The following is a 26,905-nucleotide window of genomic DNA, read 5'->3' as shown; positions in this document are numbered from 1 at the left end:
TCATTCTTTTTTATGGCTGAGTAATACTCCAGTGTGTGTGTGTGTGTGTATTTGTATATACCACATCTTGTTTATCCATTCATCTGTCAATGGACATTTATGTTGCTTCCATATTTTGGCTATTGTGAATAGTGCTGCTATGAACATTGGGCTTCATGCATATTTTCAAATTAGAGTTTTTTCTGGATATGTGTCTAGGAGTGGGATTGCTGGATCATATGGTAATTCTATTTTTAGTTTTTTAAGGAACCTCCATACTGTTCTCTATACTGGCTATACCGATTTAACCTGCAAAACTTTCCCTTTATCTTCCTCTTCACTGGAGAACTTGTACTTAACCTTCAAAATTTCACTCATATTTGACTTTCTTAGGAAAATTTTCTTGCTGGTCTTCCTTTGAGACAACACCCCTGCACCCTGCCCTTGCCCCATCCCACACCATGTGAAATCTAGAACGTTTTAACAAAGATACTTCCACATGAATATTAAATGGAATTCTCCATCTTACTACGCTGGTGAGAGTTTTGAATAACTAAAACAAAAATTTTCCTACTGAACGCACAACCACATGTTTTGCTGATTATAGGTATATGTTAAAGTTTGAAGTGCCCTTGGCATTATCTAATTCCACCCCCTTAGTTTATAAGTGAGAAAACCCATGGAGGTTAAATGACATTTCTAAGGATACACAGAGCACAATATCAGAACTGGAACTATTTTTGTTCTCCCAGCTCATGGTCTTTTCTACTATAACAGAACTGCCTCAAATGCCCTTTTACCTATGAACTCTTCATTAACCTCCCCTCTGACAACCAGTCTTTGTCAGTGCTCTTATAGCTTTTCCTTTTATTATTGGTACTGGCATTGGGCCTCAGAATGGGAAGGTTAGTGCCCTTTCTGTAACTTCTCTATGAGATTGCATGCGTTTGACAGCTGGCACCATATGCTCAATATCTGTGTTTCCCCCAACGTCTAGCATGGTGACAAGTATACAGCAGGCTTCTGTAAAGGTTGGCTGAAAAGAACAAAAAGTGTTGACAATTGGAAATAAAAGCTGGTGTTGAATTCATAGGTAATATGTATGTATGTGCGTGACCAGTGCAATTTCAATGATCTCTCTTTATCTAGAACTCAAGTGCTATGTGACCTTTAGACAGGCATTACTGTCAATCATCAAAACTCAGAGTAAAATGATAGAACTGTTTTTTATTGTTAATATCATTCTAATAATCCATACAATTAGAGTCTTTTCACATTTATTGTGTTCTCTTTATAACATACTTTAGCATCATGTTTATCATTGATTCAACCAAGTAAAGAGAGATTCAGGTTGGGAAAACTCCAGTTCTTATATAAATAAACCCTAGTACTGATTTTTTACAGAGTACTTTTAAGAATTAATTTGTCCACATTTTTAAGGATTTTCACAAGGGAAGGAACATTGGCAACGCTCGATAAATATTTAGTCCTTATTGTGCTGGTTAATGGTCTAAAATTGTTTGAATTTTTAAATGTTAGAATTCAGCAGGGCATTTGTAAAGAGTGATTTTGGAGCTTCTTGAGCAAAAAAAAAAATGCATTTTTGATAATTTTCTCTGTCTCTTACAAGTCTTTTTTCATGTATTCTCTCCTTCTTTTAACAAGAAAAGTAAGTAAGAGAACACATCTAATAACTAACTAATCCTCGGTTGTGTGCCCCTTCAGGGACCTGTGTATGTAATAGACCATCTTGTCACAGTAAAGTGGCTCCTTCAGAACATACTGCAAAAGCATTAAGCCCTTTTATTGGATTACATAGATCCAGACTGTGTGGAAAGCTCAGCTTTAAAGTAGTTCTTCTCTGCTTAAATCCCCCCTTCCTCTCTTGGTAGCAGGAGTTGTGTTCACGACATAGGTTAAAACATCTGACATTCCGTGGGAAATTTCCCCCTCATTGGCAGTTTCTTATCATCAAGATTGGCTTCAGGGAAGCCTGCACTTCTCTGATCCAGCATTAGGACAATGGGAAGTTCTGTCCCTATCTGACAAACACTGGCCAGGAAAGTGCCAGGTTTGTGTACTCACCCTGTTCTGTCCTGTGTCACCAAGACAGTGTCCCCCTTAGCTCACGTCAGGAGGATGAGATGTCACAATAGAACAGGGGATCCTGCACTGTGATTTGTGATCACTTTCTCCTCCACAGAAGCAAGTTGACTCATTGTATGATCAGGCCACTCAAGATGGATGTTCTCTCGTTCTCTGTACATCCCCTGCCCGACCAGTGCCTGCTCCACCTACACCCTACTCACCTGACTGACCTTCCTACTTATTGGTCCCAGTCCCCAGCTAGTGATTGTTCTTATCAAAGGGGTTGTGAGGGGCGTGCCCCTTTGCTGGTTTCCCTGGTAACTCCCCTATAACTGGCCCCACCTTCTGGGAGTGAAGATTGCTGCCACTTTCTGCCCGCCACCGCTGCGTACGATGGGGTATTGTCACTCCAGAACCTTGCTTCAGACATGTAAGCTCCCCATCCATTAAACCACTGATGTCTCTGTTGCTGACTCCGGGCTCTTTCTTCGGTCTTAGAGCTGGGTAAGCACAGGCCTTGTATGCCTGCAGGGTGCAGCCCAACACACACCCATTTTTTTCTCAGTGACTTTATCATCACCCAGAACTTCATAAATTGAACCAATCTAAAATAGTAATAGCTAATATTTATTATTGAGAGCTGACTCTATACCAGACATCATGTCCAGGACTTCACATAGCTTATCATATTTGATCTCCACAAAATATTTTTCAATAAGAGCTTTATGGAGAAATAATTTACATATCACAAAATTCACCCTTTGAAGTGTAGAAGGCAGTGGTTTTTACTTAGTATATTTACAGAGTTGTAGAACAATCACCACCAGATAATTTCAGAGTATTTTCATCACCCCAGAAAGAAACCCTCTGTCCATTAGTGGTTACTCCCCATTCTCTCCTTCCCCTGACCCCTGACAATCACTGATCTTTTTATTCCTATGGATTTTCCCATTCTTTCCATTTCATGTAAATGGAATCATATAATATACAGTCTTTTGTGACTGGCTACTTTCACTTAGCATAATATTTTCAGGGTTCATCACTGTTTTGGTATGTACCAGTACTTCATTCCTTTTTATGGCCAAGTAATATTCCATTGTATGGTTTACCATATTTTGTTTATCTATTCATCAGTTGATGAACGCTTGGATTTGTTTCTACTTTTTGACTCATAAATGATGCCTCTATAAACATTCATATACAGGTTTTTGTATGTAGACATAGGTTTTCAATTTTCTTGGTTGTATATATATATGGACTTCAAAACACTCATAATATACAGTATCACCATCTTCAGTTGAGGAAACTGATGCTTGAAAAAGTTAAGTAACTAACTCAGTTGGTCATGGCAAACCAGTGCTAGTAGATAATAATCCTCATGGTCAGACAGCCTGGAAACTTCAGTCTTTGACTGCTCTCTTTCTCTGGCACTCTTCATAACAAGTAAGCATACAGATGCTCTGAGTCTTTCTTTGGCTTGCTGCTTTCCATTCCCAAGGCCTTCATATAATGTGGTAGATACTGCTAGTTGCTTACTAGCAGTATGCATTTTCTCCTTCTTTCCTTGTAGCAAAATCCTGACTTGATTATTAGTTTCAAGGTGCCCAGCTGAAAACTTCATTCATTAGTTTCACTTTCATAAATGGGTGTCCACATGCCACATTGCTGGTCAATTAGAAATAAATCAATGTCAGATGTTGTTAGGTGGAGCTCTGGGTAAAAAATGAGGTTTTTAAAACATGGACATTTTAATTGGGATGAGCCATTTTTGTTTTCCCCACTCCCTCCCTTTCCTGGAGTATGATGTAATAGCTGGAGCTACAGCCACCATCTTTTCACCCCAAAGGAAAGTCCAAGAGAATTGCAGATATCTTGGCCCTTAATTCTTGAACTACTCAAGCAATGCCAGAAACTGTCTACTTGCAAACTTAATAGGAATTATCTATTCCTATTTAGTTAAGAAGATGCTATTTTGGTTTTCCTATGTAGCTGAATACAAATTTCTAATTTTGACAAGACTTCAGGTCAATGGAATCCCTTAACTGTCCTTACATTTCCATTGTCAAAAATCATACTCATGTTGTAAAGTCCAACTTAGGTGATCTTTGTAAGAGAATATACCCAAATCCCTATTGAAAGTGACCTCTTACTGTATTTGCTCTAGTACTTAATTTGTATCTCTCACCTGGAGTTTGTAACATATTTGCAATATGGATATTTGTGTATATCTCCTTTTCCAATTTTGACTACATTAGCCTTAGAGAATCTGGGGGAAAATTTAAGGTGTTGACATTTTATCTGGGTGGTACAAGTCTAAGGCAATCAAGATGAAGAAAAGAGAAGAGAACCAAGAAAAAATACACTAATTCGAATCTATTGCAGTTGGCCCTTTGTATCCAAGATTTTGCATCTGTGGATTCAACCACCCTTGAATCAAAAGTATTAAAAAAAAAAAAAATCCAGAAAGTTCCAAAAGCAGAACTTGAATTTACCACACACCAGCAACTATTTACATAGCATTTACATTCTATTTGCAACTATCTGCATAGTATTTACATTGTATTAGATATAAATAATCTAGAGATAATTTAAAGTATATGGAGGATGTGCATAGGTTATCTGCAAATACTACACCATTTTATATAAGGGACTTGAGCATCCCTAAATTTTGGTATCTACGGTTGTGGTGGGGTCCTGGAACCAATCCCCTGAGGATACTGAGGGACAACTACACTTCATGATGAGAGACAGCACATTTTTCAGCTCACATGTGTACTCAGTACATGAGACTTCACCAGACAGATTACAAAGAGGATTCACACCTCAGAGTAATGTAATGTATGTATGAGAGAAAGAAGTGAGAATTAATCTGTCTGACTTTCTCTCATCTCCTAGTTCTTACTGGACAAGGTTTATCATATGGGAAATAAATAATTTTTCATCTGGCTCTGCAGGAGTTTCTCAGGAAGCCAAATCCCACACTCCCATGTATGGTGTTGCATCGAAGTATAAGAGTGGAGGGAGATTTGATGAAGGTGGGTAGTCAGCTGAGAGAGAAAGGAGGCAGTCAATGGAGTCTGAGAAAGCATGCAAGGATTGTGTCTAAACCATAGACAGAAAAAAGTTGTTTAATTAAAAGTTAATTCTTAACAGAAGAAATGTTACATGTTCAGTTGCATTAACATTTAATTTCAACATTATAAAATTACCTACAATCTTATTTTCTATTATAACAAGTCTAACTTTTTTGTGTATATCTTACCACTTGTGTGTATATCTTTTTACAATATATACACAAGAATTATTTACAATGGCACCATGCTGAACCCAATTTTTGTGATTTTATTTTTCACAAATTATATCATAAAATTCTTGATATTATTCAATATTATTTTACTACTTAAGTTTTAATAGCAACATAGTATAAGAATGTGCCATATTTTTGACAAATTTTCCATTTCATGGTATATTGGTTGTTAATATATATTTTTAGCTATCAAAAACTACTGAAAACTGTGTGATGAACATTCTTGTTGATCCATTTATGAGAACTTCAATCATCTATTTTCTCAGTTGAAATTACTGGAGGTGAATTTATGCCATAGAATATGAATACTTTTAATTCTTTTGATACGTGTTGTGAGATTATATTCCAGAAAGATTTTCTAATTTATGTTTAGTTATTAGTTAATTAGAGGTCCTACTTTTATGTACCAATCTTGTGTAAAATTCTTAGAAATTATTTTCTAAGTTGCCTGATGAAAAACAGTATCTCATTGTTATTTTAAAATTGAATTTCTTGATTACTACTGAAGATGAATATTTTATATATGTTTCTAGACAATTAGCTTCTCTTCTTCTGTGAACTGCCTGTTTGTGCCCTTTGTCATGATTTTAATTTATGAAGATTATAAGGTTCTTTGAGGACAGAGACTACATTTTATTCCTGCTGGAGTCCATCTCCATCACTGTTGTGCCTGGGCTGGGACTTCTAAGTGTTTGCAGAATGAAAGAATGACAATCCACTATTATGTTTTTACTTAGTTACCAATAAAAGAATTAAATTAATTTTGCACATTTGTATTTAGTGAGAAACAAATGCCATTTTTCTCCACAAAAGTTTTTTTTTTCTTTTCTGAAGAAAATTTCTTAATTTCTTTTCAACAATAACACCATTTTTAGCCTGAATGGATAAATACAAGATTGGACAGATTCAGCTATTTTCACTACTTTTTTTTTCCTTTTTTCCTCAGCAACTGTCAGATTTTTCTATTCTTACAAGCTATTTTGGGATACTCAGACACAAATAGGGATTTATTATCTCATTTCATTATAGAAAATGAAAGCACTAAAATAAAACATCTCAAAAACTCTACAAACTAGTGCTTTTTCTGGATTATATAACACAACTGCGCCCACCAGGAAGATAATACTCAAACTTTTTTGAGCCTAATTGTTCTTAAACTGACCTGCTTCTTCTTTTTCAGAACATTTTATTTTCAGCAGAACTTCTATTTTCATTGAATCTGGGGATGTGCAAGTAACATATATATAAAGATTTTTAAAAATGTTTTAATAGATATTGCACTTGAATATATATTTATAGGTATATGTACAAACATACATATATTCCTTTGGCAGATTATCTTTCTTCACTTTTCACAAGGGTTCCATGCTATGCAGAGGAAGTGAGAGTCACCATCTTCTAATGTAGCTATGAGGTCTCAAGTACACAAATATGTATACAGCTGTGTATAAGACCCTAAAATTCTGGAATCACAATTGATATAGCACTTTGTTTTCTAAATAAAGTTAAAAATGATTAAGCCATGTATTGATTGTATAATTTGGTAAATAAAATCATGTAGAAAGAAAGCCTTCCAATTCCATCATTTAGAGATAAGTCAATAGCATTGTATTATAGTTCTACCATTTATTTTTGATAGAATTTCACCATTTATTTTCTATAGAGATACAGACACATTATGTATGTATATGTATTTTACAAGAAGACTGTAATAGTAGTTGAAAATAACATGTATTGACATTTTTTTCAAGTAAAAAAATAATATATTCTCACTATGGAGAATTTGTTAACCAAATATCATTTATATGCTATTTCCAATTATTTAATATTTAGGGTTTTAAAAAAATTTTTATTTTCTCTTACTATTATTATAAACAACTTTTAAAGATTATTTTGAGATTTAAGGGGATAGGCAATTCTGTCTGTAGATATTTAACCTTATTTATTCTTCCAAATTGTCAAATATATTGTGCTAGATCCATCATTTATACATTGACTTGAAATACCACCTTTATCATGTACTAAATTCATATTTGTGTCTGGGATTTTTATCATATTAATGTTGCCATAAATTCATAGTTACTGACTTCAGCCATGTTCTCATTACTTATTTTTATATCTTCATGCTTGGCTTCCATTTCCATTCCCTTCAGGTATTAGTTTAGAACTTCACTACAGCTCAACACTCCCTTCTAAACCTTCCTGCTACTCCCTGAACCCCTTCTTCATCAATAAGATAAGGCTACAACTGTGGTTTTCCACAGCATCCATCCATTAGTTTCCTAAGACTGCTGTAACAAAGTACCACAGACTTCGTGGTTTATGACAACAGAAATTTACCACCTCAATTCTGGTGACTAGAAGTCTGAAATCAAGACATCAGCTGGGTAATGCTCCCTGTGAAATCTGTAGAAGAGCATTCTTCTTTGCCTCTTCCTAACTTCTGGGAGTTTTTGGCAATCTTTGGTATTCCTTGCTTTGTAGATGGATCCCTCCAATCTGTTTCGGTTGTCACATGGCTGTCATTCCTCGTGTGTCTTCATGCCTTCTTCCATCTCTGTGTGTCTGTCTCCAGACGTCACTCTTTTTATAAGAACTCCAGTTATACTGAGTTAGGGGCCCACTCTACTCCAGGGTGATCCCATCTTAACTAATTACATCCGCTATGGTTCTCTCTCTAAATAAGGTCACACTCTCAGGTAGTGGGGTAAGGACTTCAGTGTATACTTTTGTGACACAACTCAACTCATATCCATACCTCTGACATCCACTCTCATCTTATTGCTCTCCTTTTGAATCAGAGGATAAGAGTCTATTTCTGTTCAGGTTAATTCAAGGTTCTTTATTCCAACTCCTCCTATCTCCTCTGAGACTTTGCTCCATCAACTAACTCTTCTTTTTGGCACATTCATCTTCTGCATTTCCACTAACATCTCCCCTGCAATTTGAAAACATGCTTACGTCCTTCATCCTATTAAAGGTATCTGTCCTTTTAATTTGAACTCTCCTTCCCTTTAGTTATAATTACATCTTTCTCCTCTTCTTTCCATATCAGATCTGTTCACTTTAATCAGCAACATTGTTAATTTACAGTTTTCACAAAGAATTGATATCTTTGTCCTTTGACATGTGTCACTGTGTGTCCTAGGACAATTAAAGAAAGTCAAAGCTGAGTTGGGATGCCAGTGCTGGCTAGTTAGCTTAGATCTCTTTCTTGTTAAGGAACCCAGTTTTTCCTAGGAGCCTGATAGCGTGTAAAGCCAGTATTCTTTTTTTTTTTTTTTTAAATTTTTATTTATTTATGGCTGTGTTGGGTCTTCGTTTCTGTGCGAGGGCTTTCTCCAGTTGTGGCAAGCGGGGGCCACTCTTCATCGCTGTGCGCAGGCCTCTCACTATCTCGGCCTCTGTTGTTGTGGAGCACAGGCTCCAGACGCGCAGGCTCAGTAATTGTGGCTCACGGGCCCAGTTGCTCCGCGGCATGTGGGATCTTCCCAGACCAGGGCTCGAACCCGCGTCCCCTGCATTGGCAGGCAGGTTCTCAACCACTGCGCCACCAGGGAAGCCCAAGCCAGTATTCTTGATTCAGAAAAAAATTATGACTTGTCCTGAATGTTTGGAATTGTCCTTAAATTATAGTAATGGAATGTTAGATGCATTACATTATAATGAATTGTTTTGTCACACTTACTTTAAGATAACTGAGACTTGCAAACATGATTAAATTATCTTTGTATCCCCAGAACCTGCAGAAAACTTGGAATTGATTGGGTAACCAATAAATATTTTAGGGATCAATGACTCATGGATAAATCCATAATGTCTTTTCTAAGATAGCTAGTGTTATAAGGTGAAACTAATTTGTCCATATGAAAACCAGTTTTATGCTTTGATCTCATTAATTCAATACTTTAAGCAGCAAAACAGACTGGCAATTATAAAAGTTTTTATAACAGGAGATAAACAGCATTTCCCAAACAGATATTCTATGGAACAATGTTTTGTGGAAATTTATATCAAATGAAGTAAAAATAAATAATTTTTAAAAAAATGCTTGGGTGTAAATAACTTGAGGAAAGATTGATTTCTTTAGGCAGAAATTCTTAGAACCCACATATTATTTAGATTTCATTTGGCTGCATGTGACAGAAACCTGATTGTGTAGGTATAAACAAGTAGGGGTTTCTTTTTCTCATGTAAGAAAACTAAATGCTGAAATAAGCATCCCTGTTACTGAACCACGGTTGAGTCTGCTCACCCTCGCACAATAAAGCTAATCTACTGACACCAGGTTGTGTTGAAGGAAAGTGCAGTGTTTATTGTAAGGTGCCAGACAAGGAATCTGGGACAGCTAGTGCTCAAAAGCCCGAATTCCCCAATGGGTTTTAGCAAAGTGTTTTTTTAAAGGCAAGATGTGGGAGGGGCGTCCCAGGGTATGTGACCAGCTTGTGCAACGTTCTCTGATTAGTTGATGATGCGGTAACAGGGTGGTATCACAGGGGTTAACATTATCAATCCTTAGGAGCAGGTAGGTCTGGGGGCTACTGTTCATGGTCATCAAGTCGTTAATTTCTTCCATTTGGTGGGGGTTTTAGCATCTGTAAAAAACTCAGGCAAGATGCATCAGATGTTATTATCTAGGTACTTCAGCTAGGAGCTACAGCAGAGGATATGGGGGAGGGGTCTGTCCCAGAAATGCCCCGTAGGGTCTTGCTGGGTTACACCCAGAGTGGAATGGTAGTTCCACTAGCAGTCAGGCTTCTCCCCTCACTCTCCTTCCCCCTCATTTGCATAGCATGGGGCTTTCTTCCTCAAGCTCACATTCACCTGGGGGCTGCTGTATTTCTAGGCATTATATTTACATTCTAGGCAGGAAGAGTAGGGAAGCATCAAGAACATAAGGTGGATGACAGCAAAATATGTCCCTTTATTTCAGAGAATATTTTTCTCAGTTGTCCTCCTAGTTAACTTGTGCTTATATCTCATTGATAGGAAGTAGGTCACAGGGCTATCCCTACTCCTAAGGGAGTCTAGAATAATGACTATTTTTTACTGGTGCATGATATCTCATGTGAAAACAAGGTGTTCTTAGTAAGAAAAAGAAGAAGGAATGGATGTTGGGTGGGCGACCGTCAGTGTCTAAAACTAATGTGCCTTGTGACCTCCTAAGGGGAAATATTGTCATATGCAGTATTTTCACACCATCTTTTCCCACAGTTCTTTGGTTCATCCCTTCTTGCTGGTTAACAGAATCTACTGGTCAGACTGTATATAGAGACAGGTTTCTGAAGAACCGGGACTTATGCTGTTCTTGGGTTATAATACTTTAGGAAGGTCTAGCTCAGCTGATAAAGATATTGACATGTTGAGATATTATCTGAAGTGGGGACACATAAGGACCCATTTTAAACAAATAAACACTTACCAGAGCTCTCTCTGTTCAGTGTCTCCTTAATTCTCATAGTGAATGAAGTAAACTGGAGAAACTAAACACAACATAGATAAACTGTGGTATATTGATCGTAGTAATGGTCTTGATTTTTTAAAAACTCCTTTTATTAAAGAAGCTGCGTCTATACTTGCCTTGGCAAATATCATGTGGGGAACTGAGTGTGCTTATTATGATCCTAGGTCTTAACAGGTCTTGTGTGTGTTTCTTCTTGCTCTCTCTTTCTCCTCTCTCTTCCCCATAAGAATAAGCTAACCTGCTGGAGAACAGTCATGTGGAACAGAGCCAAGAGGGACTAGATATGTGAGAAGCCATCCATGGTCAGTGATTTAATTGAGCTATGGCTGGCAATAGACACATGAGTAAGTCTCGCTGAGCCCAGCTCAGATCAACACAACTCCTCAGTCAGCCCAAAGACTTGTGAGCAGCAAGTGTTTATTGCTGCATGCCACTGAGGTTTTGCGTTTTCTGTTGTAGTTACACAGCATTACTGTGGTAATAGATTACTGATACACTAACTCTGCTGAGAAGGGATGCTGAACAGGTGGTCAATAAATAAATGGAAGTGTGTGGGATACCATTACTTACCTATAAGCACCTGCTCTTGTGTCTCCTCCCTGAATTTTTTACCTTAATTTATGTTGCAAATTTCATCTCAACTTGTGTACGGATCACCAGAATACTATCTTTGCTTTTTATTTTATATTATTATTTTTTAACCACATCTTTTGAATGTTATATACAATATTATCTTTTTAAAAAGCAATTTTTATTTTCAGAAATTTTAGAGATAAAGATTTAAAAAATCATATAATAAACACTCCTGACCCACCACATAGAATGAATAGTTTTAAGCATTTTGTTATATTTGCTTCAAGTCTCCTAACTTATGAAAGCAAGTGACTGCTTGTGAAGTTGAGAACCTCTGATATCCCAACTCCCCCATCTCATTCCCCTTTTAAGTCCTAGAGGGGTTTAGTGTGTATCCTGACAGTGTTCTAAAAAATACTTTAACATACATATATATTCACAAAAATCATTTTAAAATACATTTTTTATTATTATTTAGGTATGGTGAGCCCAACAGATCAGGAAATGACTGCCACTTAAAAGATAGTTTGCCACAGTTCCCAAGGGGAGGGGCACAGTGCACCATCCAGAGCCACATGGGGAGACATCGGGGTTGATCAGGAGTCAGAGGGAGTGAGGGGAAAACAGCGGCAAGAGCCTTCATTGTGGTTTCCATGGGAAGGAATGGGAAAGGCAGGGGGAGCAGGCTTAGGATCAGCAGGTTTGAATAATTTCTGTGGGCTCAGGGATTGTCCCTAGTTGTCTGGTGCCTGGCTCTGGGATGATTAAAGCAGGGAAACAGTGGCCCTGGGTGTGAAAGCCCAATAGAGGAGGTGGTTGAGGTATGGGCTCTGAGTTGGTTGGTTTGTATAAGGAAGGAAGCTTATAGTCATTTTCTATCTCTAGCTAGCTCTGGGTGGGCCGGTCTCTCCACTATAGCAAGGCCTCTGATGCCAAGGTATTAGAAATACAGAAAATAAAAAGGCATGACTAATACAACAAAGTATATCTATAAGTAAGATATATTTTTGTGAGTATTTTAAAACTTTACATATCCAACTTTATATTTTCACTTACTATCATACCCAGTGAAAGAAGGAACATGCATGTTAAGATACATATATTTCACCTAGCTACTCGTTGTTTACTGTTGAACTTTTGTTTAATATTCCAACTTAAGAATATTCTGCATTTTATCTATACATTTCCTATTTTGGACATTTGGATGGTAGGTAAAAGTTCTCACGTTCTCGCCAATGCTGTGATGTACATCCTTGTACTTGCCTCCCTGGGTACCTGTCTTCAGGTGTGCTGGGTCATAATGTGGTAGATGGAACTCTAAGATGACTCCTAAATTCCTTATCCCCTAGTGCACACAGCCTAAATAAGCCGCTCTCGTTGAGTATGGAAAAGGCTATGAATATGATGAATATTATTCCCACAATTAAGATATATTACATGACAAAGATGAGACAGTTTTTCAGATACAGTTAAGGTCCAAAATCAGTTGAAGGTGAGTTAATCAAAAGAGAAATTATCCTGGGTGGACTTAATTCAATCAGATGAGTCCTTCAAAGGGGCTGGGCCCTTTCTGAAAAAAAAGATATGTGAAGCATGAGAGAGATTCTCTTACTGGTCTTGAAGAAACAATGGAGAAGGTCATGTAAGAAGGACCTGGGAGCAGTCCCTAGAAACTGATGGCAGTTTCTGACCAATAATCAGTGAGAAGACGGGACTTCAGTCACACAACCGCAAGATGTTGAGTGCCGCCAGCAACCATGGATCTTGCCAGAGGACCTTGAACCTCAGATCGAGACTGGAGCCCTGGCTGACATCTTGGTTTTAGCCTGGTGAGACCTTGAGCTGAGGACCCAGCTAACACATACCTAGGCTTCTGATCCACACAAACTAAGAGATGATACATTTGTGTTGTTTGAAGGTGGTAAGTTTGTGGTAATTTGTTACACAGCAATAGAAAACTAATACATAGGGTATGCATATTTGAAATTTTATAAGATGACTTTTACAAATAATCAAAGCAATTGTAATTGTGTATATTCCAACCAGAAGAAAATGAGAGAAATGAGAGTTCTAGTTTTCTCACATCATTACTGTTATTGTCTGGCTTTTTATTTTTAAAAAATTGCCTATCTAACAGACGATGTTTAAATTAAAATTTTTCTAATTACAGTTTAGAAATAATACATTCACGTTATTAATTCCTAAAATTATGAAGGATATGAGATGTTATTCTACTTGCAAGCTAAGAACTTGTCCTATCATAGTTTCATTCATATATATGTATACGTATATACATATACACATGCACATGAATATGCATAGTTCTCAGTGTGCATGTTCTCTCGTCCAGAGATTTGAATACAAAGAATATTATCCATGGTTAAGATGGTTATCCATGCCTCAGTTCCCTACAAGGCAACTCAGTGAGGCCCAGATATTTACCAACATGTGCAGAAGTTTTGCACCACAGAAGAGGAACCCCAAAATATTGAGACCTGGAGATTATGTTGGGCAACTGGCAATTTACTCCTCCTCCCCTCTGGAGAGAGAGACAGAACTTTATGCCTAATGTAAAGAAATTCTTCAGGAATTCTGGAGAGAAACACCCTGGATTATAAGCAAATATCTGGATGAGAGGGGAAAGTTGTCTCTGGGTTTTATTACTCTTAGAATATAAGCAAAAGGCTCTAGGGAAGATAAATCTCTAAATCTTATCCAGAGCAATTTACTTTCCCTAACTCCAAGGCCTGTTTGTTTGCCATTCAGTCATAAAGTCTAGGCTGTATAGAAATATGAGAATATTCATGGCATTACCTGCCAACAATTGTTTAAATCAAATAGTGAAATGACACCATAAGTTATACGTGTGCATGCACGTGTGCATGTGCATAGAAAACCAGCAGGCCTCTGTCTTACTACTTCTTGTCTCCCACTACTACTCCTAAGAAGTAAATGCTTTTGACTCTTCTAGTTGTTTCTTCTGATATTTACCTCCATATATCGAAATAATTCGCTCATTCTGCATTTCTTGATGTAATAGTTTTATCCATTATCTCCTGACTTCTTGTTATAGTAGATCAAGATAACTAACTCTCTAACACTCTCCCTTAACCCACCTAACCGCATATTTCCTTCTTCTTTCTTCCAGATAAAGCTATGTGATAAGTTGAGTAAAATAAAAATTCATTATTTACATGTCCACAGCGATAGGAATATTGTTCACTGGTGAGTCAAATAGTGTACTGTGATAGTATCTTCTTTCTTATACTACTTTTGAATTTTTTGAAGGTTACTATTTCCTCAATTTCTCCTTTTCCTTATCTTTCTAAATAGCTATCAATTTTTAAATAGTCTTATTAAGATATAATTGGCATACAATAATTTGCAAATAAAGTGTATAATTTGATAAGCTTTGACATATGTATCACAAACCTATGAAACTATGGCCAGAATAAAGACACTGAACATATGTATCAACCCCAAGGATTACTTGGGTCGCCTTTTAATCCCTTCCTCCTTCCCATTCTTGACTTCCCCACATCTCAGGAAACTGCTCATCTACTTTCTGTCACTATGGATCAGATTTTATTTTCTAGAATTTGTATAAATAGAATCTTACAATCTGCACTTCTTTTGTCTGCCTTTTGTCACTCAGCATAATTATTTTGTGACTCATCCATGTTGCATATATTAATAGTTCATCCCTTTTATTGTAGTGTTCCAGTTTTTCCACATCCTAAACATTTTAGTCTTTTAAACTGTAACCATTCTAAGAGGTATATAGTAGTATCTCTGATTCATTTGTATTTTCTTAACGACTAATCGTGTTGAATCTCTTTTCATGTGCTTATTTGTTATCTATACATGTTTGCTGGTGAAGTATCTATTTAAATTCTTTACCCATTTTTTTAAACTATAGAGTTTTGGGAGTTATTCATATACTGTGGATACAAGTTCTTTATCAGATAAGTGACTGCAAATACTATTTTATTTGTGATTTACAAGTATTATCTTTCAGTCTGTGGCTTGTCTTTTTACTCTTAACAGTGTTTTCAAAGAGAAGTTCTTAATTTTGGAAAACTCCTCTGTACCGACTTTTACTGTTTTTGGATTGTGGTTTCGGTATTATACCTAAGAATTCTTTGCCTAAAACAAGATCACAAAAAATTTTCTTCTATCTTTTCTTCTAGAAATTCTAAAGCTTTTAGTTTAACATTTAGGTTTATTATCCATTTTGAGTTACTTTTTGAATATGGTAAATAGAAGCACTTTTTTTGTATATGGATATCCAGTTGTTCAAGCACCATTTATGGAGAAGACTATTTACTCACCAATGGATTAATTTTACCTTTGCTGAAAATTAATTACATATGTATGTCTCTATTTCTTGACTCTTCATTCTTTTCCATTGGTCTATTAATCTATCTATCTTTGTGTCAATATCACCTTGTCTTGATTATTTTTATAGTAAACCTTCAAGTCAGATATTGTAAGTCCCCTTTGTACTTTGGCGAATCTCTGGAATTCTCTTATTTGGGTGTTGCTTGCTTCCATTTGACTCACCCGGGTCCAAAGATCGGATGGTTGCAACTCACAATTTTTTGAAGATTCTGAAATCAGAGTGACAGACCAGAAGATCAATAGTCCTTATATAGCAGTTTTCCTTCAAATGTGGTCTGTGAACCACCCACATTAGAATGAACTTTGAAGTATGGGTGTTTGTGTGTGTGCGCGTCTGCGTGCTACTAATGCTTACATTCCTGTGCTTATGTCTGATCTATTAACTCAGAATCTCTAGGTACGAGGGCGTAAGAATCTGCATATTTAGTAAGTCTTCTGCGTGATTCTTATGGACACTTAAAGTTTGATAATCGCTGAGACAATGATGCCCGAAAAAAGCCCTTTCCAGTCTATTTTTCACACATTACACAGATGAGTGAAACAGATGTAATTATTTAGGTGGAAAGGAAGAAGACACTTTAATTTACCTGGCTATTCATTTACTCACTCACTTTTTCATTCGTTCATTCATTCATTCACTATGAACAGGCAACAAGGACTAAAGCATAATGAAGCAACTTGAAGAATTTGTGGAATCTATTTTTACAGACAGAATATGTTCTCTAGGTATTTGTGGCTGTCAGGTGATGAATCGGCTGCTGCTGCCAGCAGTCGGGGAACAGAACAACGCTGAGCTGGAAGGGATGCCCACAGGCATCTCCACCCCCAGGCTTTTTGCAGATTTCTTTTAAACAATCCCAAACTAAAAGAAAGCTTACTTATTCTTAAACCTGTTTAGGACAGGAGATTTTGCAGCCTCCTTTATAGGATAGTTCTAGTGTTTATTACTACTTTTTCCACTACAGGCTCCTGAGTTTCAACAATAGATAAGAATTCTTATTATGGAAAAAGCAGGGATGCCCGGGGCCCTGGTGCCCACTGGAGAAATATTAGAAAGCTGATGATGGTGGTTCCCTTTATTTTTACTCTGATGTCTTTCACTGGTATCTTCACACCAGTATCATAATGCTGGCTTTTTGGTTTTTGGTTTTTTTGGTCCTCTCTAACTCCAAATCTGTGCTAAGGAAATGGTCTTGGAAACTCATTCATATCAACGCCAAATGATCGATAGATGCATGGTGACTTACATTCTAGAAATAGTGTGGAACTTCAGATATTAGAGCTAAGATAGGTATTTTGGTGGATCCTTTCTTGTGTTTCTGAAATTATTTGCTAGAGGCAGTTTGTTATTTTGCTTTCTCATCAGGCAGTCTTGGAAATTGTATAATGAAAATTTTCGAAAGAAAAGGGCCAATAGTTGTGAGTAGTCATAGAAAATAACTCTTTGTGTTATAGAATAATATCATATCTATTTAATTTTCAAGACAGAGTGCTTAGGGCTCAAGAGTAACTTTATTCTCATAGAATAGATATGTTAAAGTTGGAAGGGGCTTTAATATACTGGCCTCATTTTATAGGCAAGGAGTCTGGGGTCCAGGGAGGCAAAGTGACATATACTAAGTCACACAGATAACAAGTGACTATCTATAATGTGAAAATCAGATATAGCAGCCTCTGCGTCACTGTGCTGAAATAATTATCTTGGGTTGACTAATAACCCATAGCAAGTAAGGAACGTGCCAAATCCCTACTTGTCTCCTAAGCATGGCAAGAGCTCTGGAGTTAAAAGGCAGGATAAGGTCCTGAGTCCAATCCTTTGTATAAATAAATAAACAAGTAAACATGTAACCTCTAACTTTATACTCCTAATAATGAAGAGTTTTAATCTTTTTTTAATGAGAGCATCCCTAGGGGTATATATGTATATTACTTTATATGGTATACTGACTAGAAAATAATCCACAGTCTCTCAGAAGACCCTTGATTCCCTTGATTAGCAGTAAGTTAGGTTAGTTAATTAAGGTTACTTTAACACTAATTAGTCAAGGCTTTAATTATCCTTTCAGGGCAGGAACGTAGGAATACTTTGGTTCTTAGTGACCCCATTAACCAAAATGATGGGATTTCTTGTCTTCCATCTAACAGTGATTTGTGATAAGGAACAGAGGAAGAAAAGCTGATCCAATGGGATTATAGGAACATTCTTAAACCAGAGTCAATCCAAGAGCAGCAGGGGGCCTAAGATAAAAAAGCATCCTCTGTAGCTTCTGGACTAGCCCTGCAGGGAGAAAGGCCACGGGGCTGAGGCCTGGCTGACTTTGTCATGGAGAGCTCCAAGGATATTGGCCCACCAGACCAGTAAGTATATGGATCAGAGTATAAGAAATAAGTGAGGGTCTCAAGTTATAGGGGGAGTCATGACAAATAAGCTGAAAACTAAGTGGGAAAGCCCCTTCCCAGCCCTGGCAGTGTGGTTCAATTACTGAGTGTCCTCTGTACACCAGGCTTTTAGTCTTAAGTGGGCAGGAAGCTATAGTCTGGTAGGGCAGACAGACTTGCAGACAGATAAAATATGCTGTCACATACCAAATGTGCTAGCTGTAAGTATGTGTCTCCCACCAGACTGCATGCAGACTAGAATGCATCCTGTTATTCACCAAATTCAGCCTGAAAGTGGGGTTAGATTCTTGCCAGTGCCAGTGTTCTTTTTCTGTAGCTGTAACCTCTTGTGCTTCCAGGGCAATGTTGTAAGAACAAAGCCATTCTAACCTGTCTATGTCCAGAAGAATTTTTGACTTGGGGAATGTTCTTTAGGAGTGAGAAAAAGCAATATGCCAGCTCAAGCCTGGCTCAAAGGACTAAGTTTGGAGAAAGCTGTTGGATTTGTATGTGTTTGTAGTTTTAATACGTTAGATCCATTCTCCATATTTGTAAAATACTGCGATCCTCATTTAATAAAGCCATTTCCTTCTATCATAAAAATGGTTCTAGGATAATTTTGAAAACATTAATTTGTGCTGTAGGGTGCTTCTGTTGGCATGAATTCTCCCTCCTACGTACCAAGGCTTAGTGATTCCCTTTCTGAGGGCCTTTTACACTGTGGGCGCAAAGACAAGTTATTTTGTTTTTAAAAGTCCAACCTCAATGAGAAGATTGTCCTGGGTCTTCCCTGGAAGGGGCAGTAATGCAAGTGAATTTGAGGGCGGGGCTTACAGGTTGAAGCATCCTTTCAGGTGGGGGTGGGGGGATGGGGGGAGGGAGAGGCCAGGTCAGGGCTTTGCAGTTTCTACAACTGCACACACTTCCTGCCTTGCGTAGCCATAGATTCTCTGAGAGGAGTCACTATCTGGTGCACCCAGGAACTGGGAGGTTCTGTGTTGCTGGACGCCCCACTCTCAAGGGACCCTGCTGCTTTAAACAATGAGCATAGAGGCAGTGAACTTCCTGTGCAGGAAATGAGAGGACTTTGAGAGCTTGGCCACAAAGGATCCCAGAGTCTTTGCGTAGCAGCAGCCTCAGTGATAATGAAGATTGAATTTTTGCCAGCTTTTTGGAGTGGGAACTCAAAGCATATAAAACGTGTTTTAGACAACGATGAGCAAATGTGACATTACGCCTGCATCATGGCTAACAAATTCTCACACATCGCTACACCTGTGCTCAGTAATATGCAAATTCAACCTTTGGTCCTGAATCAAACACACATGTTCTCAGCAGCCTCATTTCTGTGTCTTATGGTTCTTGACACCTTAGTGCATAAAGCTCCCCTCCATCACTACTGGAAAAATCTCCTTTATCATCTAGATATCTGACCACAGAGACTCTTAAACCAGTATTAGATAATGTGGAGTCACTTCATACATCCTTTGAACATTCGTGAATTTCTCTGCCTGTGGTATTTTGGGGTACAATTTACAGCTTCATCTGGTACAACCACAGCATTCTATTAACGCTAGAGGAAAAGTAGACTGCTTTGGACTTTATAGGAGATGGGTGTCTGTATAGGGTTGATATCTAAAACTGTGTATTCTGTTTTTTATGGGCAATTTAGGAGATTTTCAAGAATAATTTTTGGTTATTGAAATTTTGCCTTTTTTGGCTTTAGAAATTAGTCCCTTAGCAAGACATTTTACCATTCTATATGTGTCTTTCTTATATCACATAAGTATTGCTCGTTAAATAAATAACTGCTGAATTTTTCCAATTCTACCCAGATAGTATTACTGTAATCAGACAAGGAGATGCCATAGAAGTTAAAAAGACTGAACAAAATGTTGTATCTTCAAGGAAAACCAGGTAGAATATTCGGGAGCTATAATATCACAAGTTAGGGAAGCAAAACGAAAAAAAAAGCGCAACACAGATTTGACCATGTTTTCCAGCTTTCGTCCTCTGTCCTTTTGGCTTGGTGCCTCGTACAGCTCCCTTTGTTCTTAATGAGCATCCCCCTGTTAAGTGTCTCTAAGAAACACTAATATTATCTTACAAATGACACTCCCACATAAGGTTGTGGAACCTCAATTAGCTTCCTGTCTTCTCCCTCACTTAGTTCTGGAACTGTTCTCACTACTTTAAATACCCATGATCCTCTATGGCTCCTAAACTTTGCAGCCATGACCTCTGTCTTGGCTTCAGAGTCTTTTTTTTTTTTTTCTTTTTTTAAATCCAATTGCTTGCATGCAAAGTCCTCTGGATTGTTAATAGGTCACAAAACTAACAGCCCAATTTTCCTCCTCCTCCAGTACACTTGTTCCTAGTTCTCCCCTTTTCAATGGTCATTTCTCTCAGAATTGCTCTAGCCAGAAACCGTGCCGTGTTTTCTAATTCTGCTCTCTTCTCCACTCTGACATCCAGTGTGCCAGCCAACCCTCTCTTTTGTGTCTGCAAAATACATTCCGAGTCCGCCATGTTTTCCTCCCTTTTCCACTGCTGTCTCCATCTGAAAACCTATCACTGTTTGCCTGAAATACTACAGTGGCCTCTATCCTGATCTCTCTGCTTCCCCCTCTGCTGCCCCTCCCCTCCACATTTCATTCTCTACAGAGACGTTATAGTGAAGCTTTAAAATCAAAATTCAGATCATGTCTATCTCCAGCTAAAACCTCCAATATCTTCCCATTACACCCAGAATACAATCCAAAGTCCTGAACGTGTTCTGAAAGTTCCTACATGACTCAATATCTACTTGTCTCCATGAATCATCCCATACCACTTTCACTTGCTCACTGGTTTCCATAATGACCTTCTTTCTGGTCTTTGAAATGTCAAGCTTATTATTATCTTAAGGTCTTTGAACTCACTCTTCACTGTACCTGGAATGTTCTTCCACCAGGCTCATCACATGGTTGATTCTTCTACATTTTTCAGGTCTGAGCTCGAGTGACCTCTCCTCAACAAGACCAGCTCTGATCCCGGACTCTATCACAGAAGCCCCTTTGTTTTTTCGTTGCACCTATTGACACCTGAAATAGACTTTTCCTGTCCTTGTGGACTTATTATCTATCTTCACCCTCCTATTCTCTGCCATATCCTCGGCATCTGGAATGGTGAATGCACAGAGCAGACATGAATAAGTGTTAAAGTAATGGATGAATTTGCCTAAGGTGTATCTTATTTAGGTTCCTTGATAATTTTTTTGGAACTATCTCGTGGCAGTCCTCAATTTTTTCTTGCTTCAGTCCCCTTCAGGGGTACCCTGAGCTGAAACCTCCTCTTGTCCTATAGCCCCATGGGATGGGTTTCCACAGCCCATCCTTTCTCTCCCTCTGCTCCCCACTGTTACTGCAGAGAGTCAGGCAATGGACATTTCTAACACTGCCATTTCCAAAGCTGCTTTTAGCTTTCTAGAGTTAGATCAGTGAATCCATAGATCTGCTTCCATATAATTCTAAGGAAAATGGTTTTGCTTTTCATGGCTAAAATCAAATCATCTGTGAGTCATGATTTTGGTGGCCCACAGAACTGTCAGCGAGATAACTTTGTATTTTTTTGCAACCTTCATTCCCAAAGATTTAGATAGGAGTTTAGGGTAGTAGTGGACCAGGTAGAAATCTGAGAAACAGACCAGTGCTGTGTACACCTCACTGCCCACCCCTCGCCCTCAAATTGGATCTGGCCAGTGTCTGGGTTTGAAACTTGTAAGGCACCTGGCTCCTCATGCAAAGAGCTTCCACAGATTTTCCTCTCCAGGCTGCCAGCCTTGCCGAGGTATAGCTGAATCCCACCATAAACATAAAGCTCCAGCTGTTACCCCCAGTTGCATGCAAAAGTACTGTTATAATCCTGACACAGGACTGACTAACATGCTTACAGAATTAGGAAAGATTTCATGAGGGAGATGATATTGCAGCTTGTTTCAAAGGATAAGTTGGAAAATTTAAGGCAGAGAGAAAAGTGAAGGCAGAGTGAATGACGTGTGCAAAGGCATGAAATTATGCAGTCAGGGACTGAAGAGAAATTACTAGGATGAGAATATAAGCAGAGGGTGTAGGATGGGAAGAGATGGGCTGGTAAGGGAGGTTGGCATCAGATTGTAAAGGCCTTGTGGGTCATTCTGAGGAACTTAGGTTTTAATCAATAGGTGAATATCACTGGATAAATTTTTAAACAAGGGAGTTGATGTGATCAAAAGTTTCTTTTCTGAATGTACCTCAGGGAGGAGCATATATAATAAATTAGAGTGGGACTTATGGTAAAGAAATCAGAGGGGGTCAGGCAAGGTCAGGCAAGAGAAGATATAAGATTAGACTAAGGGGATAACAATGATGGCGGTAGGAAAAGGATAGAAGGGTCTGATTTAATGGTCATTTCAAAAATAGAATAGAGCTGATAATGGCTGTGAGGAGTCATGGAAAATAAATTTCAAGGATGATTACTCAAATTTTGTTCCTGGGAAACCGAGGGACTCACAATGGTATCAATCAAGATGAGTAATCCAGGAAGAGGCAGAACAGAGAAGGCGAAAAGAAAAGGTTTTTCAGGCTGTAATAATATAGCCCAGAAGAAAAGTCTTATGTTACAGATGTAGCATTTACGGCTGGAGCTGTAGTCCTAGTAGGGACTGGAAGACTTGCCATCCTTTGACACTGTTGATGGAATTGAGGGGTGATATGACAAATGTGGCATAGTAGCAGCTTGTACTAAGGATTTGGATCCATATTGAAAAGGTAAGGGATCCTCAAAGAGTCACTGATCCTTGTGTGACATTTACCCATTCTCGCTAGCTTCTATTAGCGGTCTGTTGGCATTCCCACACTGATACATACAGAGCTCTTTGCCTTTTCAGTCTCATTGCACAAACACTGAATCACTGTCTGTGCTCTGGAAAGAAGAAACCAATGTTCTGGGTTTTGATTTTTAAAATTTGTTGCATTTAAAGCAGAGAGGGGTTAGAGTACTTAACTAGGAGTTGAAGTGTTTTGGTTCTTGCCCTGGTTTCTCAAGTTAGGTAGCCTTTCTTTTTTCCTTCCTTCTTTCTGTCCTCTTTTTATACTTTGGTTTCCTCCTCTACAATGCGGTGATGGGTGGTGGTGATGGCGGTAGCATTTTGGCTGTCTTCCAGGAATCAAATATAAGGATCAACTGGGATGATCCTGGGATGGTGGTTATAGATTCTGTTGTGTTGTTATTTATTTAAAGCACAGTAGCGGCAAATATTATCCAATGGAATTATTTGGTGTTTTGTGCAGAGTGCTCCGTGATGCCTGGATAAGACAACCACACTTCTGTCCACTTCTATCTGTGTAAAATGGGAAAGAGATTGAGAGCAGAGACCCTGGAGCACATTGTCCCAAGTAAAAGTCCCATGATCATAGCCAAGTGATGGGAACTCTTTAAACCTACTTCATTATCGATAAAAGAGGGATAGCAATTCTTCCTTCACAAAGTTGCTATGATAAAGCAGATGATCTAAGTATTGAGGATATTGATTTACTCCATCATGCATGGGTATAAGAAATGTCATGTTGTTTTTCTAAATAAAAATTAAATCTCACTCTAAACACTCATTCACCAGGATAGTGAGACAGTCATTATCATTCATATTTGTTCTCCTCTGCCTCTAGCCACAGATAAATGTTGCCTAGGAGTTTGAATCTTATTTTGTGGCTGGAAAGAAGAAAAGCCTTAACTCATGGACTCATTGTGGTGTTATTTAGATGTTCAGTGTCTAGGTCTATATGATCCATTCAAATATGAGAGGCTCTGCTATTTCTTTTTTTAAAAAATTATTTATTTATTTATTTTTGGCTGCATTGGGTCTTCGTTGCTGCTCGCGGTCTTTCTCTAGTTACGGAGAGCGAGGGCCACTCCTCGTTGCGGTACACAGGCCTCAAATTGCGGTGGCCTCTCTTGCTGCGGAGCATGGGCTCTAGTTGTGTGAGCTCTAGTAGTTGTGGCCCACGGGCCCAGTTGCCCCGCGGCATGTGGGATCCTCCCGGACCAGGGATCGAACCTGTGTTCCCTGCACTGGCAGGCGGATTCCCAACCACTGCACCACCAGGGAAGCCCGAGAGGCTCTGCTATTTCTGTATCAAGCTTGGATATGGGGGTCTTTGTGAAGGCTGAGAGCTTAGGCATTTAGTGGCCCTAAGTATGGCATGCACCATTCCCCTCCCCGGTCCTGAGACAGAGCTAGTAAATGTGTAATACATGTTCTGAGCGAGTTAAAACTGAGCTGGGTGTGAATCTTTACTATTTACAAAATCAGCGGAAGCCTCCAGTCCCTCCCCAGACTTGGGGAATCTTCCCCTTCCTTGATTTCACAATATTTGACCTCTATCCCTCCATGCTTCTTCCACTCAATCTTGGGCATTTCCCACATCATTTTACCTCACAGGGTCTTTATAAACAGTGCTGCTATCTCTTTCTGGGTGTGTGGTGAAAAATATCTTTATTCTATTTAGTGTTGCCATGCTGAATCCCTGTTTGATGCATGTCAATTGCTTATCGTACTGCTTGGAACAGGATAAGTGCTCAGTTAACGATAGTTGTGATAGACGACTTCCGTCTCTTCCTTAAACTCTACACTCCTGCTCTGTGTCTCAGGACGCAGACACATAGGACAAGTCATTGAGTTTCATGCTTTCAGTCTCCTGGGTGGGTTTGGTCAATAGAGGAGACTAGAGAGAGGAAGAGGAGCTAGGTCGAGGTATTTATTTCCCTGGCTCTTCCCTGCAGAATTATAGTGCACTGGCTGCCTTGCTCTCTGAAGGGCAAGGTAGCCCATGCTTCACAGCCTTTTCTCTCCTTCCCTTGACTCTTCATGGTAGGTATGGTAACAGTTCCCACTGTTCCTAGCCTGCAGGTACTACCCCATCTTTTGATGCTTTTCCTCAATCAGATCCACACCATTGGTAAACAGCTCCCACCCTCATTCTTCCTAATAGAATCCTGATTTGTTTCAATCATTAGGTTCCCAAGTGCTTCATGGGTTACTTTCTAAACTTAGAGGGATGAATGTTGAAGCCAATCATGATAATTTCATTCCCATGTTTGCAAAAGACATGAACATGTGATAACACCCTAGCCAATGAAATAGAAAAAGAAGTCTTCTGGGATCACCTTGGAAAGTTTTTCTTGTCCTTAAAAAGGGATGCCTAATAAAAATGTAGGTTTTTTAATCTTTGAATATTGTTGTGTAAGGCTGTGATACTTGGTGCCACTGCAGCCATATAGTGACCATGAGCAAAATCCAAGAGAATCATAGAGAAAATTGAGATCATTGAGTTGCTGAATTAAGTCCAGAACAACCTACTGCCAAACACTTGTTCTGTGATGTAATTAATTTTCTATAATTTAAATAACTTCAGTTGGAGTTTTATGTTACTCATAGCCAAAAAAGTCTTGACTGATTAGTCCCTATCACTATTCACAGTTGTTTACCATTAATGCAAATGTACTGTTGATAGAAAAATAATTATCCCAAGTGTTCAGTAGCTGCTTTTTTTGTTTTCTATTTCACTGTATATTTTAAAGTTAAGACCAAATAATAAAAGAACACAAATCTGTATAAGATAAAGATATCTAGCAATATAAATTTCTGTATCATCTGGGAATGGCACACTTCTGAAATGAAAGTGGTAGGAAGTGGGAAAATCTACAATTTCAACATATATTGGAACAAACAACAAAGTAACCTCTGTTAGATTAAAGAAAAAAAAATGCCACCATGCTTTCTTAAAATTTCAATTTTACTGTGGAAATTATGAAGTCTGGAAAGGAAAAGCTATTTCTTTATAGGTTAAATAAAGAATGGACAGTTTTGAAGACTCAGGTAACCTGTAGTAAAAGTCATTCTACCAATGATAAATTTGTAATTTTCCAAGTGCTTGAGAAAATTCCAGTACTATTATTATCTTGATGTAAGTATTTGTTTAATATATTTGCTGCATGAAAAGAGAGACAGAAGCTGGGAGTGATAAGTTTTCATTCTCAGGGACAGGTCAGAGGTAATGAAGTCATACAGCTGGATTTTCCAGGAAAGACCCTATTTCTAATATGGATTGATTCATTCAGTTCTACATCAGTGACTCAAGCATTACAGAGTGTAAAGACCATAAGTCATATGACTCACCCTTTCCATGGTTTATTTCCAGAAACACTATCCGTTGCCCAGAAGTAAGTATAATTTTGTAAATCTCTTACTTTCCCCCAAGTTCTTTATGATTGATTTCCTTCTTTCCAGTGCATTTGACCTACAGAGAGAGAAAGCACGGAACAGATACCTAGAGATGGGGAAAATCTGCTCTCAACATTTATGTTTTTTCTGCCTTCCGTTTCCCTCCTCTTCACCCCTTATTTTCAACTTTAGGTGCCAACTCAGATACCGTCCTCCCACAGACCTAGACTGGGGAGGGGAGCAAGGTAGGGGCAGATGTTGGCGCTAAGAAATAGCCACCTTTTCTTCTATGACTCTGATACAACATTCTTATTAATACCAGAGTAAAAAAAAGAAAAAAAGGACTACACATATTATCCAATTTTTCTGTGTAAATCCAAAAAGACATTATTATTGACTGGGTTCTGTATCAAGTCAGGCAAGTTATCCACCAATGGGCTGAAGATAATAAACTTTTTTGGGCATCAGTATACCA

The sequence above is a fragment of the Eschrichtius robustus genome, chromosome 3 (assembly GCF_028021215.1).
Source record: "Eschrichtius robustus isolate mEscRob2 chromosome 3, mEscRob2.pri, whole genome shotgun sequence".
In the NCBI taxonomy this organism is placed as follows: Eukaryota; Metazoa; Chordata; class Mammalia; order Artiodactyla; family Eschrichtiidae; genus Eschrichtius; species Eschrichtius robustus.
The sequence above is the reverse complement of the archived record's forward strand: the minus strand, read 5'-3'. Positions refer to the sequence as shown.